This window comes from Microcebus murinus, chromosome 12 (genome assembly GCF_040939455.1).
Source record: "Microcebus murinus isolate Inina chromosome 12, M.murinus_Inina_mat1.0, whole genome shotgun sequence".
NCBI lineage: Eukaryota > Metazoa > Chordata > Mammalia > Primates > Cheirogaleidae > Microcebus > Microcebus murinus.
The window spans coordinates 85776288-85794692 of record NC_134115.1 but is presented as its reverse complement, the minus strand read 5'-3'; the positions used below and the strand labels follow the sequence as shown (position 1 = coordinate 85794692).

The 18405-nt window shown below is 47.1% G+C and overlaps 1 protein-coding gene across 6 annotated transcripts in view; it reads right to left on the bottom strand.

Annotated features, from left to right (window-relative positions):
* Nucleotides 1-18405, bottom strand: part of RALGPS1 (Ral GEF with PH domain and SH3 binding motif 1) — a 269878-nt gene that overhangs the window by 251189 nt on the left and 284 nt on the right. The gene's annotated exons all lie outside the window — the stretch shown is intronic.

Here is an 18405-nt window from a genome sequence, read left to right as displayed (position 1 = left end):
AAAATTTTTTTGAATATTCCTACCTGAATAGACTCTCCTAGCAAACTCTTCCAGGCAAACACTCTCTGCCTCTTCCCATATTCTCTTATCAGCTCAGGACCTGAGGACCATGGCCACATAGGGGATGGAAGCTGGGGGCCATAACAGATTCCATGTTGGTTTCAGTCTGGCAATATTTATTGAGTACCTACCATGTGTAAGGCATTGAGCAAGAAAGACACAGCCCCTGCCTTAAAAGAACCTAAAGTCTAATCAAGGAGACAAGTTAGGAAGCGCAGGGTAAAGAAAAACAGTATGATGCAGTGCAAAACATGGCTATGGCCTTAAGAGGGGGCTGAACGAGTATCATGAGGGTTTAAATAAAGGCAAGCTGCCCTGAGCTGGGGGGAGCAGAAATGCATCCTTAAAGAGGTGCCAAATGAGGTGGGTGGGATTGCAGAGAGCAAGAATGGCCAGCAGGGATGATAGTGAGGGCTGGCCAGCAGTTTGTAGTTCCTTGAAGACAATGACCATGTCTTATTTATCTCTGTATTCCTCTACCCCACCCTCCCGTGGCCAAGCGCAGCTCGCAAGTGAGCTGGCCCTTTCTGACCAAGGGACTGGAGCGCAGTGAGGAAGGGAGCTGAACTGGAAACAGACAGGAGCGGGGAAAGAGGTTTGTGGGTGGGTGAAGGGACCGGATGAGGTCACCCAACTCACCCCAGCTGCTGGGGGTTAGAGACCAGTGGGAGCAAAAGGGTGACAGCATGACAGGGCAGCGACGAGGGGTGTGCACAAGGAGGAGGACAGAGAGAAAGAGGGAAAACCCTTGATATGAGAACCAACAGAGAGAACCCCAGAGCGTAATCCGGCGAGAAGGAGCCCCTGACACACCCTCTGCACGTGGCTCACAGATGCCTGATGTCTGGACAACCACCCTGCAGCCCCTCGGCCCCTCAGGCTCCGCGCGGTAGGAGCTTCTCTGACTGCAACACCACTCGGCTCACCGTACCCAGCGAGAACCCTTGGGGGCCACCTGCTCAAGGGCACATTTCCCTGTGGTCAGTGAACTGACGTACGAGGAGCACGTGCTGGGCTTCATAATCCCCCGACCATTAGGATACACCCTCCCAGCATGTCTGTTTCCAAACAGTAGCCACTGTAAAAGTAGGAGGATAATTCAATGTACGAGGACACGTAAAACCCACCTTCCATGGGTTATGGCTTGTTTTTCAAAGCTCAGCCAGGTGACACCAAATACAGCAGTGCTACGAGAGAGATCTGATTTCATCCTGTTCTTTGAAAGGTCAATACTTTTCCCATAGATTAACATTTGATATTATCGACAGCCTATCAAGTAGCAAAGTCTGTCCTAAAATCACGGGAGTCAATCCTCTTAGGTCAGCGCCCTTTCCCACCATGCTTGGGGCGTACACTGTGGTAGACAGGCATGTGAGTGAGGGCTTGCACGGGGGAACCACCCCCAAGGAAAACGGCGACTCCAAAAATGCATTCTGGTGGGCCAAAAACCAAGCCACGGCCTCGGGCACTGCCCAGCAAGAAAGGAACTCAGGAGTGCCCGGACACCAACACTGCTGCCCTCAGAGCATGAGGCTGTCTCTGAGGCTGTGAGCGAGGGAGGGAGAGCCCGACAGGCCCCGCCGCACTGGTGCAAGCAAGCACTCGTGCACAGGTGCCTGCGGGCTCGGCCCACTGCTGGCTCCTTTCCTGTCCTCCCTAGTGGCTGCTCCAAAGTGCCCCCTCTCTCTTCACACCCCACACCTCACCCGACATCTGCCCACACCCAGGGCGGGCAGCCTCACAACCCCCTTCACTGAGGACAGTTGACTTTGGGTCTCTCCTTTGGCCTGGTCCTTCTCCCCTGCATCTGAAAAAGAGGCGCCCACCTGAGCGGGGGTGGACGCTGTTGTCAGTCCATCCGTCCGCCCCTTCTGCTGCAAGCTCCACCTCCTGCACCCCCTCAGTCCCTCTCTCTGCCCGAGAACATCTTCAGTTCTCACCAGTCTTCAGAACAGCTCTGACCCTTGAACACAGGCTGCTTTCCCGTCAGGCACTCTGACTTTCTCGCTACCCAGCACTCAGTGACCCCTACCAGACTGCTGAGATCACACTGGTCCCTCCTAGGTCCCCAGGACCTCCTAACTGCAGAGGCGAGTGGCCTAAGATTCTGCTACCTCATGGTAGCTTTCAACAGGGTTTGCCAGCCCATTCTGGAGACTCGTCCCTCCAGCCCCAATGACTTCACTGCCCTTCTGCTCTTCCCATGTCCTGAGCCTCTCTGGCCTCCTCTGCTGGCTCCTTCTGTTCAGACACTGGGCCAGCAACCCTTCCTTCCGTCCTCTCACCAAGCTCCCTCTTCTCTGTTCCTCTCAGCTCTTCCCCCTGGCCTCCTGGAACCCAGGGCACTCAGAGTCCTGGCCCTGCCCCTCCCCAGCTTCCCTGCCACCCTCTTGCAACAGGGAAACCAACCCTGACACAGGAAGCCAAGGGAACTGCATGAGGCTCACCCACAGACAGGCCTCTGCTCGTAAAATGGATTCATAAAGTATATGATCTTTTATGTCTGAATGCACATCATGTCTGTGAAATTCGTCCAGATTTTTTCATTGAATTGTTGTTCATTAGGAGTTCACCACATGCATTATCCATTCTACTACTGATGGGCACTGGGATTGTTTCCAGTTTGGGCTGTTACGGACGGTGCTGCTATAAACATTACTGACCATGCCTTCTTTGTACCATACGCATTTCTTTGTGTCTGTCTCAAGGTTGTGTTGATGCCAAGGAGTGGAACTGCTAGGTCATGAGGTATCTGTATAGTCGGCTTTGGCAGATGATGCCAAACACTTTTCCAAAGCAGCTGAACCAATTTACTCTCCCACCACCGGAGCATGAAAGTTCTGGTTGCTCCACAACCTCGCCAACATGCAATAGTGTCTTTTTTTTCCCTTCCTTTTAGCCATTCTAGTGGGTAAGGTATCACAAAGTAAGTACTACATTCCTTTTAAAGATGAAGCGAATGAGACTAAGTGCCTCTCTCTACCTCACAAACCTAATGTGAGTCGGGGCAGGCACCCAAGCTCAGTGTTGCTCAGATGTCACTCGGAAGCACAGCATCCGTCTGGGCCCGTGGCATCCCACCCCCCATGGGAGAAGAGGAGCTGATGCAGATGCTGATGCATGCTAGTCATAAAGTCCTGTGTGTCTGACTCCGGAGATTATATACACAAAAATATGTAAAGTACACAAGGAAAGTTCTCCCTCCTAATACCTGCCCCTGCCCCCCTTTGAATCATATAACCCACCTCTCTGAGTCCCCGTATACAGTATAGTATATACTTTCCCATTCTTAACTCTGTTTTTGTCCTTTAACTCAAATGGATTCCATCTGGAATCCATTGCAGTAAGTGAAATTTCAGCACTGAAATCCAATCACCCCAAGAACGTAATAAATAATCATTCCTTCCCTGGCTGCTGTGTAACGTCTGGTGTGTCCTGATTTAAGCTCCTGTGTAAGTTAGCAGCTAAGTCACTTCTGTTCCATTCATCTTTTATTATCTCCCTGCTTTTATCCACGTACCATATGGGATTAATAAAGTATTGCTTTGTAATAAGTTTTGAAGGCTCAACCACTTATAACTCATGTAATGCTGGGCTAATCTCAACCCCTCTGCATCTCCACATCTGAAATGGGGCCAATAATGGAGAGCCTGGCCTCTCACAGTCATCCTCCCTGTCATCTTCAGTAGAATTTCTGGGTTTTAGGTAGACACATGGCTTTCCTGAATATAGATTGCATTTCTTGGCTTCCCTTACTGCTAGGTGTGGCCATAAGACCAAGATCAGACCAATGAGATATAAGAACTATCAGGTAAGCCAGACATGGTAGAATGTGCCTATAGTCCCAGCTACTCAGGAAGCTGAGGCTACAGCCTCAGTTCAGTGGAGACATCTGCTGGGGAGGATTGCCTGAGCCCAGGAGTTCAAGGCCAGCCTGGGCAACATAGCAAGACTCTGTCTCTAAAAATATATATATAGACAAAATTTTAATTTAAAAATAATTTAATGAAAAAAGAAGTATCATGCAGAATTTCTGGAAAGTAGTGCTCAAAGACTGGAATGCAGACAGAAAGGCTAGAGCTCTGGCAGCCATAAAGGGACCTCGGGCGTGGAAGGAACTTGGGTCTCTGACCAGGCAGGCTCTGTATCTACTCTGAGCCGATTCCTTCCTAACTTCTCACATGTGAGAAAGAAACATCTATCTTATTTATGTCTTTGTTATTTTGAGTTTTCTGTCACTAGTGGCCCAACCTAAAGAAGTGGCTCTCTCATAAGGAGTGATAAGAGTTAAATGAGAAAATGTTAACACAGGTAGAGATTTTTATATTCCCTCAACAAAGAATCTAGCACTGTTTTTACACAAAGCAGGCAACTCAAACATTTACTGAAATGAATAGGAATCTGGAAGAATGGAGGCACTTTCATTGCTTTAAAAAAAAAATCTTAATTTTTTTTACCAATTTATTTTTGCAGATGAATGTACTATTTTATTATATAAAATACCTCATTGGAATTACATTAAATATTTACCAACATTTTGAGATATAATATTGTCACTATTATTATATTTAAGCTTCTTTGGAAAGAGCCAGAAACTAACTGATTGATTACTGATTAATTTCATCCTACATATTTCATATCAGGCTACTTGGCAACAAGCCTCGTCATAAACATGGAACTTTGCAGTCAAAAAACAAAAACATAAACATTAGGTAAATAATCCCTAATGCCACTTTCCCCCCATGCCTCCCCACTGAAATACTTGGGAGGCAGAAGAGGTAATGGAAATTTCTATCATAGCTAAAGACTAAAGTTACTATGTTACTACGTCCTCGTTGCCTCTAGCTATTCATTCAGAATCTCTCCTCTCTCCTTCACAGCTCCCAAAACTCCTTTGATCACGGTCCCTGGGCCTCGTGCTTTTCTGATTCCCACTGCTACACTGATCCTCTCAGTGGTCAATCTTTTTACCAGTGGGTCTGGTTTTCCCTCCCGGATGTTGATGTTCTCATCACTGAACCTGTTACTGTGGAAGTTTTTCTTCATTTCATTTCATATATTGGTGGAATTTAGTCCAGTGCAGATATCTGCAGAGGTACTCAGGTGATGGTGTCATTATCGTTATTCTTGTCACCATTTATTGAACCATGACTCTGTGACAGATACTTTGCTAAGCACCTTACCCACAGAACTATACCACTGAATCATTATAGTAATTCTGTCTTACCCATTTAAAATAAGAAAACCGAGGTCCAGAGAGGTTAGCTAACGTACATGAGAACACACATCTAGTAGGAGCATCCTCAACTGGTAGTGAGGATCTGGGCAAAGGCAGGACTTGAACCCAGCTCAGTCTGCCCCATTGTGAAAAATATCTTTATGTCCTATCCCACAAGAGCTGAAGTACTTTATGTTCTGTACTGGTGCATACACTCCCAACATCCTGCCTCCACTTTCTATCCTGTTCCCTTCTCTTTGCCCAGCATTTGGGTTTCTCAGCTCAACCAACAAGAATCCCTTTTCTTTCTTATTTCCTGGGGGGCACAAGGCTCAATGCCAGGGTGCTCAGCTCTGGTATTAAGGACAGCTACTTCCCTTGAGTCATCCCTGACCCTACTCTCTACTCCTCAGCTGTGGCTTTCAGCACCAGGGTCAGTGGCAACTGAGTCTTTTCCTCTCTCCTACACCCCAGGGTCTTTGGGTTTAGGGTAATACTCACAAGACACTCACTGGATCATAGATCAGTTTCCACTGGCTCTCTCACACTGAAGGCTCTTCACCAGGTTCTCTAAGCTGATCTCGGTCAGGCACTTAGGTTAAGCAGGGGGATGGATTTCCACTTGTGCCAATTTGGGAAACCCTCCCTCCGTACCCCTACCAGCAGTCTGGGTGGATCTCATGTACTCTAAGACCCTGTCCATAAGTTCTAGAAACTCTACAGCAGGCTTCTGCCTGCTACCCAAGCACAGGATACAAAGTAGACCAGAGATGCACCCCCAAATCACAGGGCTCCCTACCCCCATACACATTAGTCCATCTGAATGGTTTAATCACCTTCCTAGGACTTCCTCCCACAGTTCTAATCAGCTGCCTCTCCCAGAATCCAGACACATACTTCTGAGGCTGCAGATCCATCCTGAACCCCAAAATACTGGATGGGGTGGCAGCTACTTTCCTGCATTAGGAGCCAGAGATTTCAGTCCAAAGGAGCAGCAATAGAAGCCTGAGTGAATTGCTTGAGAAGACTGCTGAGTTTAGAGACAGTTGCAGCAAAAAGCCTCCTTCAGATTCTTTTGTGTCTGGCAGCAAAGGTAACTACAGCCTAACAACCTCTCATAGAGACTGGCTCTGACACAAATGTTCAGCTCAGGGGGCAGGGGTGCTGAAGGAAGTAGGGGTTGATGCCCCCCACCACCAATTTTCACACCATCCATCTTTCTGGGGCTCTTTTCCCCACTGATTGCTCCTCCCCTGGCTCCTTCCCTGACTCCCCGAGCTCCCACCCCCGTTGAGCTGGACTCCCCAGCAATCCAGTGGGATCCTCCACTCACAACACGCAATCCTTGAGTAATCCATCCGCTCCTACGATACAACTGCAGGGGCCCTCTCCTCAAGGATGTGCCCAAGTCTCTCTCCCAGCCCAGGGAAAATCAGAACTATCTGTGAAAGCTCTTAACCGAGATGGCCAGCCTCCCTCTCCCAAAGACCAAAAGATTCTGACACTCCAAAGCGTAAGAACCACCCTGACCTCCTCTGTGAGCTCCAGACCAGCAGAGCAGTTTCCAAATGGGCAGCTCCACCAAACTGCCCCACAGGCACCCCAAGCTCAAAATGGCCAAAACCAAAGTCACTACCTTCCTCCTCCCAACCCAGCACTCTTCATGTTCCATATCTCCATCACTGGCCCCAATCTGTGGCACCCAAGGGAGGAACCCTGATGTCATTCTCCCTCCCATCTACCACTCAGTTTCTCTACCTCAGTTCTTCAAACCTGCCTTCTCCTCCCGATCCCCACAGCCTGGACCTCGTCACCCCACTCCTGGGCTCCCGTAACAGCCTTCACTCAGCTCCCAATCTCTAGTCCCCTCTCACACCATCACCCTCCACACTGCCACCAGGATCACAATGACAGTCTTTCTCTCTTATTACTCAAACAATTCTCCACTGGCCACAAGATAACATCCAAATTCCTAAGCACTGCCTGCAAGTCCCTCTGGGAACTGACACCAAACCACCTTCCTCACCTCCTCTCCTGCCAGCTCCTCCCTCCCTTCCCCAGTACGAAGCTCATGCTCCAGCAACACCACACTGCTCACCGTTCCTGAAACACAGCCCGCTCGCTCTTGCTTCTGAACCTCTGCACAATCTGTTTCCTCTGCCTGTATCCCTCTTCACCTGGAAAATGGAAAGTCTGCAAGATCCTGTGAGTCTTATTGGGTCCCATGAGCTTCCACTGCCACCACCATACCTCATCTGACACTGCATCATCACCACTGATTTATGCCCACCTGTCAAGTCCGTGGGCTCCTGAGGGCAGGGACTGCAGTGTCAAGCCCAGCTGCAAGCTTAGTACATTTTTACTTAATGATTGAAAACCACTAATGAGATCAAGGTTTTCTTCCAAATCCTCAAGAGGCTAAGGAAGCAACCAAGCTAGAAAACAATAAAAACAAGACCAACTGCTACCTTAGAAACCACAGCAGGTAATGTTTCAATAATAGATGCTTTTGGTGACAGCTGGGGAGTTATGAAGAGCCAGCAACTATACAATTTACCCAGGACTTCCAGCACAGTGGAAAGAAACAATGCCGTGACTGGGGCGCCAACACTAGCGTCTCCCTTGTTCTCGGTGCTTCAGCCATGCTGGCTCTCTGGTACTTCTGGAATTCTCCATGCCCTCTCCCCAGCTGGGACCATGGCAGATGCAGCTGCCACCTCTCCACCTGGCTAGCTCCAACTCATCCTTCAGGTGTCAGCTTAAGGGCCCCTTCCTGTGGGAAGCTGTCTCTGACCCTCCTAGGAGGAGAAACCATTCGACTTATGATCTTTTAGCACCTTGTACTTCTCTTTTTCAGCCATCATCAGTGCTGTAATTAATTTTTTTGAAACCGGGTCTTGCTATGTTGCCCGGGCTGGACTTGAAGTCCTGGACTCAAGCGATCCTCCTGCCTCAGCCTCCCAAGGAGCTGGGACTAAAAGTGCACAATCAGACTTGTCTTTTTCTGCTACTATGGCCCCACACTCAGCATAGTGCTGGCACTCAGTAGGCCCTGGACAAGAACTGGATTTACGGATAGATGAGTGGATGGACAGAAAGATGAACTGGCAGGCAAGTAGTTCTGGCAGGGCAGGGAAGAATGAGGCCACCTTTGGTTGTTGGTACAATCCTTTAATATCATCCAGCTCTCTATTCTGACTCAATCCTCACAACGCAATCTGAGATCTTAAAATGGGTCTTTCCTAAAGGATGCACACACACTGAGAAGTTTCCAAGTAAACTTCCTGTTTACTTGGAAAGCAGGTATCTCAAAGCAAACTGACACCCTTGGCATTCTATTGATCTTTCTGTGATACCAGGCTGCTCCTCTCTGTTCCATAAGGAATACTGGCTATATTGATAACACTCGGTTCCAAGAATCTCTCAGCGCTTAAGAAGCCCCCTAAGATCAAGATGGTTCTAACAGACCACAATTGGCATTGTCTTTTCTTAGCTAACCATCATCGTTGGACTAGATCCTGGAGCTGTGTACTAAGTTAGGACTTAGTCCCTGTTCCAATACAGTCCACAGTAGATTCAACAAAGGACCTTGAAGCGGAGGTTTTCATTGGAGATAAATGCTTCACCGTGGACATGGTTTGTTGGCAATGGAACATAAACTGCAGGCAGCTGTTGAGAAATTGCTATATGCAAATGATGTGCTCAAGTCCATGGACTTGAGCATGAAAATCTGGCAAAGTCTTCACCCTCATCTGGAAAGTGGGAAGAGTGGACTCAATGACCTCTAATCTTCAGAACAGACTGACGCTATATCTGATGAGCACAAAGGCCACAATGGTGCTTATTTCATAGGTGCCCCGTGGCAGATACATCCAGAGATAAATTAAAGAAATAAGCTAACTGACCAGGTGGGCGTGGTGGCACACACCTGTAGTCCCAGCTATTCACCCAGGAATTTGAGTCTGGCCTGGGCAGCACAGTAAGACTCCCATTTCTGAAAAAAAAAAAAAAAGAAAGAAAGAAAGAGACTAACTGAACCAACCACCACCTTTCAAAAACATCACTAGAACGCTACATATCAACCAACAAGTAACTTCTAATCTTATCAAAATGGTTCTCAACAAGAACACAAATACTAACCCTAGTTATCAGCTAATCAGTATATGCATCAATAATATTATACTTTAGCCATTTACAGGAAAGATCAGGATTTCCCGGTCCCTAGAATGAAACAGAACCTTAAACCCATCATTCCAATTGAACTTAACTCCTCAAATTCAATTATCAGGAAATTAAAATATTCTAAAACCAAGAGAAAGGTACTATTACAAGTACCTTTTTCAAATGAAGCCCTGTTGTCGTATCTACCTGTGACTCCTACAATGTGTGTGTCAGAACCACACCTTGAGGCAGCCTGGGGTGCGGGAAGGGGCACTTGAGGGAGTATTTGAACTCCCAGCTTCTCTCACAGGTACATCTTGGGCAATTTGTTTAACTTCTCTGAGCTTCCATTTTCTCCTACACATATCAAAACCTGCCTTTCTACCCTACAGAATCAATATGAGGCTGAAATAACAGATGTAAAGAGACTTTAAATGTTGTAAAGTGTTGAGATATTGTATAATGGAAGGAACCTCAGATCCAACAATCTTCTTCCTTTGTAAGTTCACATCAGTCACTGGGCACCTGCTATTTACTCCACTTATTCATCCAATAAACATTTATGGAACATCCACTACCTGCCAGATGCTACGCTAGGCACTGAGGACCTGCTGGAGAGCAAAACAGCCACAGTCTATGATCTGAGGGGACTGCGTTGCATTGCACCAGGGGAGACAGACATATCCAACAAATACACTAAAAACCATATTGTTACATCTCACAGGACATGCTAATGATCTGGTCTTTTTTCCTAACAGAAATTAGGAGCCACTGAAGGGTTTTAAGCACAGGGAATGGCATGCTCAGATCATTCTGGCTGCCTTGTACTATTCCTAGGCTGGACCCTGAGGACAGCAAGAAGCACAAATGCAGACTCTCACTCTGCAGAGTCCAGAGACGGAGTCGCAAGGAAGCCACCGGTGGTCACAGATGCTACCACGTGCTACGGCAGGGCAGAAGGTGCCGTGGGAACCCAATGGGAGGACAATTGATAAATGCCAGTGGCCTGAAAGTGTTGAGAAATGATGCCTAACTGGGGGGAGGGAGGGAAAAACAGTTACACGGAAGACACAAAATAAGAAATATCTGAAAATAGTGAAAGTAACTAATTCCGTATAACAAACTCTAGTGCCACAAAAAGAGACACAGCAAATTCTCCTGAATTTAGTAACTTGTTTCCTATAAATATTTAATTATTCAGAAATGTACCAAAGGCACAGATTTCCCTTGCCCTAGTTATCAGGCTTATACAAGAGTAAGAACTGCTATATCCAAAAAACACAGCCTTAAATACATTATTCTTCCTTTCATCTCAAATATGATTTTCAAAGAAACCTATGAATCTAAAGACCAATTGTTTAAATTTTCTTCTGATTACTCAAGTAATTGACTTAGCCTTAAAATAAAACCTTATATCAATGATAAAAAATATTTAAATCTTAAAGTATCATGTGTTCTTAGTTCACATTAAAGACCCATTATTTACAAGGAATCGAAGAATGATGAAAGAGAAAGGACTTGGGAAGCCAGCCCCCAGTTCCTGCTGGGGCCTGAGACAGAGGCCCTGCTCCCAGAGTGGCTCTGTGCTCTCCCTCATCAGTACTCTGCTGTCTTTGTGGGAATCACGGCCACACCTGCAAGCCCAACACAGGATGAGTTCTGGCCACCCTGGGTGCTCTTGCCAGCCCCCATCACCAAGCACATCTGAGCTTTAACACATTCCTTGTGCAATAACCCACATAACTTCCATGGGCAATAAATGAATACCTCCCCTAAAAAAGCATCCTAAAAAGCCCTATAACCCTGGCTGAAAAGAGGACATTATTCTAGCTCACATTTACTGGGTGCTCACGATGTGCAAGCCCTCTGCTAAGCCCTGTTCCTCATCATCTCCCTGAAACCCTGTAGGAACCACATGGAGCTAAGTATAAGATAGTAAGTAACACGGTATCACACCTCAGGTATCGATGAGGAAACACAGATGTGGTCACTTGCTCAAAGCCACATGGCTTGTGAGCAGTGGAGTCAGGACACAAACCCACATCTGTCTGTGCTACAGAGTCAGTTCTTTAAGCAATGCCCTGTCTGCCTCTCTGACGCTCAGGAGACAAATCTCCCAAAAGAAGAACACAATGGATTTGAAAGCTCTGCAGAGAAACCGAGGAACGATTTGCTGCTCTGCTCTCTTCAGCAAGTGCAGGTGAGACAAGCTCGAATCACGCCTCCCCCTGGGGAAAAGTTGTGGAATTGGTCAGTGCAGGTGCTCAAAGTGAAGGCACTCACAATGACACGGGGCTGAAACCCACCCTTGAGGAGAGTGCGTGCAGGAAAGGGGCGGAAACACTTGTAAACAAACACACAGCCCTAGGGCCAACAGGGCTGGTGAAGAAAGTCCTGAGGACTCCTTTGCTCGGTCACCTTGACCATCACCTTCCTCTCCCAATTTGCATCATTACCATTTACACTATCACTAGGACCCAGAGAAAATAGCCAAAATGGTGATTCTTGGTGCTCCGACAGCACCACATACAAGTGTAACAGCGCACAATTAGCTTCCGGTCAGGCACTGCGCTAAACTTCGCACGGAATTATTTTACTGACGTCTTCGACAGCCCTAAGTTAGGTAATACTGCCACCCATTTTACAAATCAGTAAACCGAGACTCAGAGCAGGAAAGACACTTGCCCAAGGTCACACAAAGTGTGTGTGTGGCAGAGCTAGGATTTGAACCTAGGTCTGCCTAGATTCAGAGCCTGAATCTGCTTGGCCACTTCACTACAGGCTCTACCATGGCTCACCTTCGGTCACCTTCTGTCACCTTCTGTTTGCAGGTAACTCCTCTACCAACTGTGAGCTCCCAAAGGGCAAGGATGGAGCTCCTTCACCCCCACATCTAGCATCCAACACAAGGGCTAGCCCAAAGCAGGAGCGCGGCAAGGCTGGTAGATGAATGCCCACCTGAAGAAAGTAGGCTGAGAAACGCTTCTCAGAGATGCCAATCCAACCAACTCTCCCCCACCGTGGGCTGAAAGCCCACAGACCACCCCTGAGATCTCTTGGCCTGCCCCTCCATATCCCCAGTCCAAGGTAACGGTGAGCAGCCGCACTTCCCAGGAAAGGAAAGGTGAGCTTCAGCAAGTATGAGTGGTTCATTTGGGGGCTTGTCCTTTTTTCTGCTTGCCCATCTTGACCTGGAACAAATATGTCTTTTTCTCCCATCCCTAAGACTTTGTAGGACAAGTATCACCAGCCATACCCAGAGCCTATAGCTAGTGCACAGCACAGCACATGCCTGTCTCAGGGTCAGCACTCAAATATTTGCAGAGTGAAGAAATAGAGTCCAGAGACTGAGTTTCACCAGAGACCTGATAACTTGTAAATTAGAGTTTGCCACTATTTGGTAGCATGACTTGTCTGAGCAGAGGTCTATCACTGTTCACCAAGAGCCTGCCCCAGAGAGAGCAGCAAAGGAAGTGGGAGACTTTCCTTGTGCAGGGAGAAGACACAGGCACATAGTCATGCATGCAATAATGTGGCATGTGCTCTGATCAAGATGTGCACACACCAAAAGTCCAGGGAGCAGATGGGAGCAGGATCACTCATGTGTGGAAGAACTGAGTAGGTTTCACAAAGGAGGGGGAATGTGAGCTGAAGAGCCATTCCCAAATCACCCAGGGAGAAGCAACTGCTCCCTGCCTCTAATCCCACACAGTGTCCCTCTCTCCACCACCAAACCCACCATACTATGCTGCAACCAGTGGCTTGTGTGTCAGCCTCCGGACACAGTACGTGAGCAGCTCAAAGGCAGGGACTTCAGGCATTCTCCATGGCTCACCGCTAAGTGCCCTGTAAATATCTGCTGACAAAGAATAAAGCGTCTATTTTCAATTATTAACACAGCGGCTCGCCCTTCCTGAGCATCTACCATGGCGTGCTACTGCTGCATGCACTCTGTGTCAACGATCTCATTTCCTCCGCACAAACAGCCTCAGAGAACGATCGATCCTATTATCGTTATCCATTTTACAGATAGGAAAACTGAGATGCAGAGAGATTAGGTATTAGGTACAAATTAGAGATTTGTCCCAGGTCATACGGCCACTCAGTGACAGTGCTGGACTTTGAATCATGGCCGGAATGGAAAATTAGTTCTCAATTACCAGTGAACAAATCCCTTTTCCTTTCTCTTTCAGTTCTCTGCCCTGCATCCAGACACATGGACTGCCCTTTAATCTACTGTTCACTGGGACCAAAGCCATTTTTCTCCTAGAGGAGGACAAGGGACGTCTCTTGTTAGTCTGCTAAACAATGACTGCTACCCATCACTGAGTAAACTTCATTGGGGGAAGGGGGTGAAGACACAAACTTGTGCTTATAATATCAGTCAAAATCATTTATTAAGGAGAACTGCATGTACCAATTGGAACATTTTCCAATGTTGGAACAATTTCTAAAATAGATGAAGTGAATAAATGAAGAAGCAAAGGATATGTATAGAATACTATTCTTTGTGTAAGAAAAAGAATATATAACAAACAAGAAACTGGTAATAGTGGTTGCCCCTAGGGAGAAGGTCTGGGAACCAACAGCTTGAAGCAAGAAAGATACTTATTTTACAATTTATTCCCCTACTTGCCTTAAAAAAAAATTCATGTGTGATTTTTCTACTTCTTAAAAAAAAATATTTAAAGAAACCATTTATTACTGGGCCTTTCCCAAATGCTCACATATATCACATACATGGATTGCAAACATGAAAAATTATGAATGTTTATGACAAAAATTAGATGAACTTAATTTGCAATCAAATAGAACTATGAAACAATTTTTGTCTTTTATGTTAAAGTTCACTGTTACTAATATTACAATATTTTTGTGCAATAAATAAAATGCATGTTGAAGGTGCAGGTATCAGCAGTGACAATTTGCCATGCCTTCTTCCTAAAGACCTTCATCTGTTATTGCAACAATCATTTAATGAGCACCTACTATGTGCCAGGTGAGGTGCCAAAAAGATATTTTTAAAAGAAGAACTAAGCAACAGGTAATTAATTTCCTTTCTCTTGCCTGTCAGAAAAATATGATGGTGTGCTAATGCAAATGCCAGAGCTAGAAGCACTCTTGATGATCACATAATCCAACACCCTCCTTACTCAGCTAAGAAAATTATGGTCTGGAGAGGGGAAGGGATTTGTTCAAGGCTACATAAGAAGTGAGGCCTCAGAATTCCCTGTCTTGCTCTCCTTACATGCTAGATGCCGTTCTGAGTAGCTTGTGTTGAAAGATGGGCAGCAGAGAGGGGCAGAAAAAGACCCTGAGTGTCAAATGGACCAGACGCTTTCAGACATCTTGTCCCATTTATTTTGCATATCCACCTCACAGGGTAGGCATGGCTATCCTTGTTTTATCAGGTTATTAAGTATGGAATGTCCGATTTCCTTAAGTACTAAGGTGGACAGTTGATATCTGACATTTCACTTTGACTCTTCTTGTTTATTTGTTTGTTTCTTTTATTGTGAAGGTACATCCTCATGCTTTCAAATCTATGTTTTGGCTTGTGATTATCTTTCAAAAAATTTTTTAGAACAATTTTTGGGAAACCGTGGATTAGTCAAAAATTTGTGTTATTTTTTTATATGAGTTCCATCACAGAACCAATGCAGCACAGACATGTCAAAATATCAACAAAGTATTTGGGAAGGATGTGGCTAATGAACACATAGTATATCAATGGTTTAAAAAGTTCTGTTCTGGTGATTTTAATCTTGAAAATGAGCCATGTGAGTGAGCTGAGACCAAGGTGGATAATGATGAGCTGAAAACAATAGTGGAATCCATCTCAACCTACACATGAATTAACAGCAAGGTTTGACATTACTATTCCAAAAATACTGGACCATTTGAAAAAATGGGCAAGGTAAAGAAGCTGGATAGAAGAGTTCTGCATGAATTAAACGAGCATCAGATGAGAAATTATCTTGAAGCTTGCCTTTCTTTGCTGTCATGACATAAAGGCCAACCATTTCTACACTGTATTGTGACATGTGATGAAAAATGGGTTCTTTTTGACAATCACAAGTGCTCAGCATAATGACTGGATAAAAGATGAAGTGCTGATACATAGTCCAAAACTAAATATTCATCATAAAAAGCTAACGGTGTCCGTTTGGTGGCCCAGCACTGGTATTATCCACTACAACTTCTTGAAACCTGGTCAATCGATTACAGCAGATGTCTACTGCAACCAATCGGATGAAATGAAGAGTATGCTTGTGATAAGCAGCCAAGATTGGTCAATAGAGACAGGCTAAACCTCTTGCAAGACCACATGTCGCAAAAAACAACACTGCTCAAATTACAGAAGCTAGACTTGGAGATTCTCTGTCATCCCCCATATTCGCCAGACCTTGCACCAACTGACTAGCACTTCTTCCAGGCTTTGGACCACTTCTTGCAAGGAAAAATATTCAGTTCTCAACAAGCTGTGGAAAACGCCTTTCACAATTTCATCCCAACTCGCTCTCCAGGCTTCCTCATTGTTGGCATAAGCAAGCTACTGTTAAGATAGCAAAACTGTGTCGATAGTTTAGGCACACACTTTGATTAATTGTACTGCTTCTTGTTTGAGATATAATAAACTAAACTTTTTATTTGAAACTGGATATTTCCTATTTAATGACCTAATACAAATAAGGAAGCAAAAGCTCAGAGAAGCTGAGAAAGTGGTGCTGGTTCACACAGCAGGAGGTGGTGGCCTGAGGCTTCAAGTGCAGAGCTGCCTGCCTTCCAAGTGCAGTTCTCACTCTCCATACTGAAAAGGAAAAGCTATTATAATAGTAATAGACAGACTGGGGCCATACCACAGAGAGCTGCGGATGCAATACTTTCCCATTAATGAAGTTTTTCTCCCAACTCTGAATGTTGTCACTCCAATAAAAACAAATCAAAAAGCCAAGCCCTTCATTATCCAACACATGTTATAGCTCTTGTTTGCCACCAAGTTTGGGCTTTCCTTTTAACCCACAGAGCATGATGGTCACCCAGAGGGCAGCAGTCTCTGAGTGCTTTCCATTTTCCATTTCCATAGTTTCTGCAGGACAGAGTGGGACAACTCACATGTGCTACTTCTAGACCCTCCCGTGCCTGCCACACAAGCACAGGCCCCAATAAGAGACGCCATGCCCACAATGTCACTGGGATACCCACTACACCAACCAGCAGTAGTGAAGGAGCCCAGCACCATGGTGTTTGGTCCCCAAAAGGCCAATAGCTTCTGCAGTGAAGAAAAACACTGTCCAGTAGGGAGGCCTCCACCTGCCTGCTTCTCTGTCCATGCAACGCAGGTAGGAGGCATTACACTGCAGACCAGTCAACTGCCAGTGGACAGAGGTGCTGGGCACTGAAAGCTCACACAAATGTGTATGGGACACTCTTCTAAAATTCAGAGGGAGCCCCATCATCTCACTTCCTTTTCTCTGCTCCTGTAGGAAACTAATAAGTTCTGGCATTCCCTTCTTTTTGTTGTCTACTTTCAGAATGTGGTAAAATCAGAGTCTGTACTTGGGTGGGGGAAGGGGAATCCCACAAGGCTCAAGCCTAAGCCACATGCTCCAGCTCAGAGTCCTCACTGGGGTTGCAGGCTAAAGGTCAGCAACAATTAAATGTTCCTTGGCTCTCCACTTGCCATTACTCCCTGGGTTGCAACAACTCCCTCAGAGGCCTCACAGGGAGAAGCAGTCCTGATCCAAGATACAACTGAGTCTTTCGGAGACTCTCCAGCACAAACCTCATCCCAAACTCCAACAAAAAAGTGGTCTATTCTCACCTCTTCACTAGTAACCCTCTTCTTTTTAGACTCTTCAGTCCTGGACTCCAACCTGGCCTTCAGCACAAGAAGGAGGCTCTAACTTTCTCCAATGCTTTGCTCAGTAAGTACTGCTTCACGCTGTCTCACAAGGCCCCCAAGGAGACACACAAGCCAGGTACCATGATGCTCATTTTGCAAAGGGGGAAACAAAGCCCAGAGAGGCGACAGACTCTCCCAGGTAACACAGAGTCAAAGCTTCTAAATTCTCATTCCTGCTCTTGCCCTCACCAGGCTGCCATTTCAGTCTTTTTGAGACTAGCACTATCAAGACTGGCAGCAGCATCTGGTACGGGGAGCCAAAAAGCCAGGCCCCCTTCAAGCTTCACACTAACTACTCTTCAAACATACACATTTTTCAACAGCTGACCATCCAATGAAAGCCAACCACCCCTCAATCTAGGCATGCCCCTCCAATAGGAACAGGAAAATCCCTGAGGTGTGAAAAACAGCGCGCCCCACTTAGGGCACGCTTGGTACAGGACGCAGCCGGCCTAGTAAGCAGGGCAGCTGAGCTCCAAGTCGGACTCAGCTAAGGCACAGGCAGGATGCCTCCACAACCCGCAGAGAGCACAGAGCTCCTGTTCCCACCCAGGCCTCCCTGCACGGCGGAGAGAGTAGCCCTCCCTTCTCCCGCGACCACTCACCGTCCGCCCAGCTCCTCACCTGTAGCCCCGCTTCCGGACCTGCAACCACTCGGGGCCCCGCCCCCCGCCCCTGCAGGTCTCCCGAGCCCCGCCCCTTGCACCTGTGGTTTCCTCAGGCCCGAGCTCGCCCGCAGCTTTGGCCTCACCTCGCAGCCCCCTCCCACTGGCAAACCTGCCGCCCCTCCTGGCCCCGCCCCCCGCACCTGCATCCCCCTCGGCCCCGCCCAACTGCCTCCTCCAGCCCCGCCCCCTGCACCTGCCCCCTTTCCCCGCCACCACCCCAACACCCACTGTCCTTCATGCCCCCCGGGACCAGCACACCTAAGGCCCCGGCCCGGGCCCTGCGCCCATAACACGCCCACCCTCCCCGACCCCGGGCCCCGCCTCCCGCACCGAGGCCCCTCCCCGGCCCCAGCGGCCCCTCCGGGCCCCGCCCCCCGCACCTGCAGCTCCCT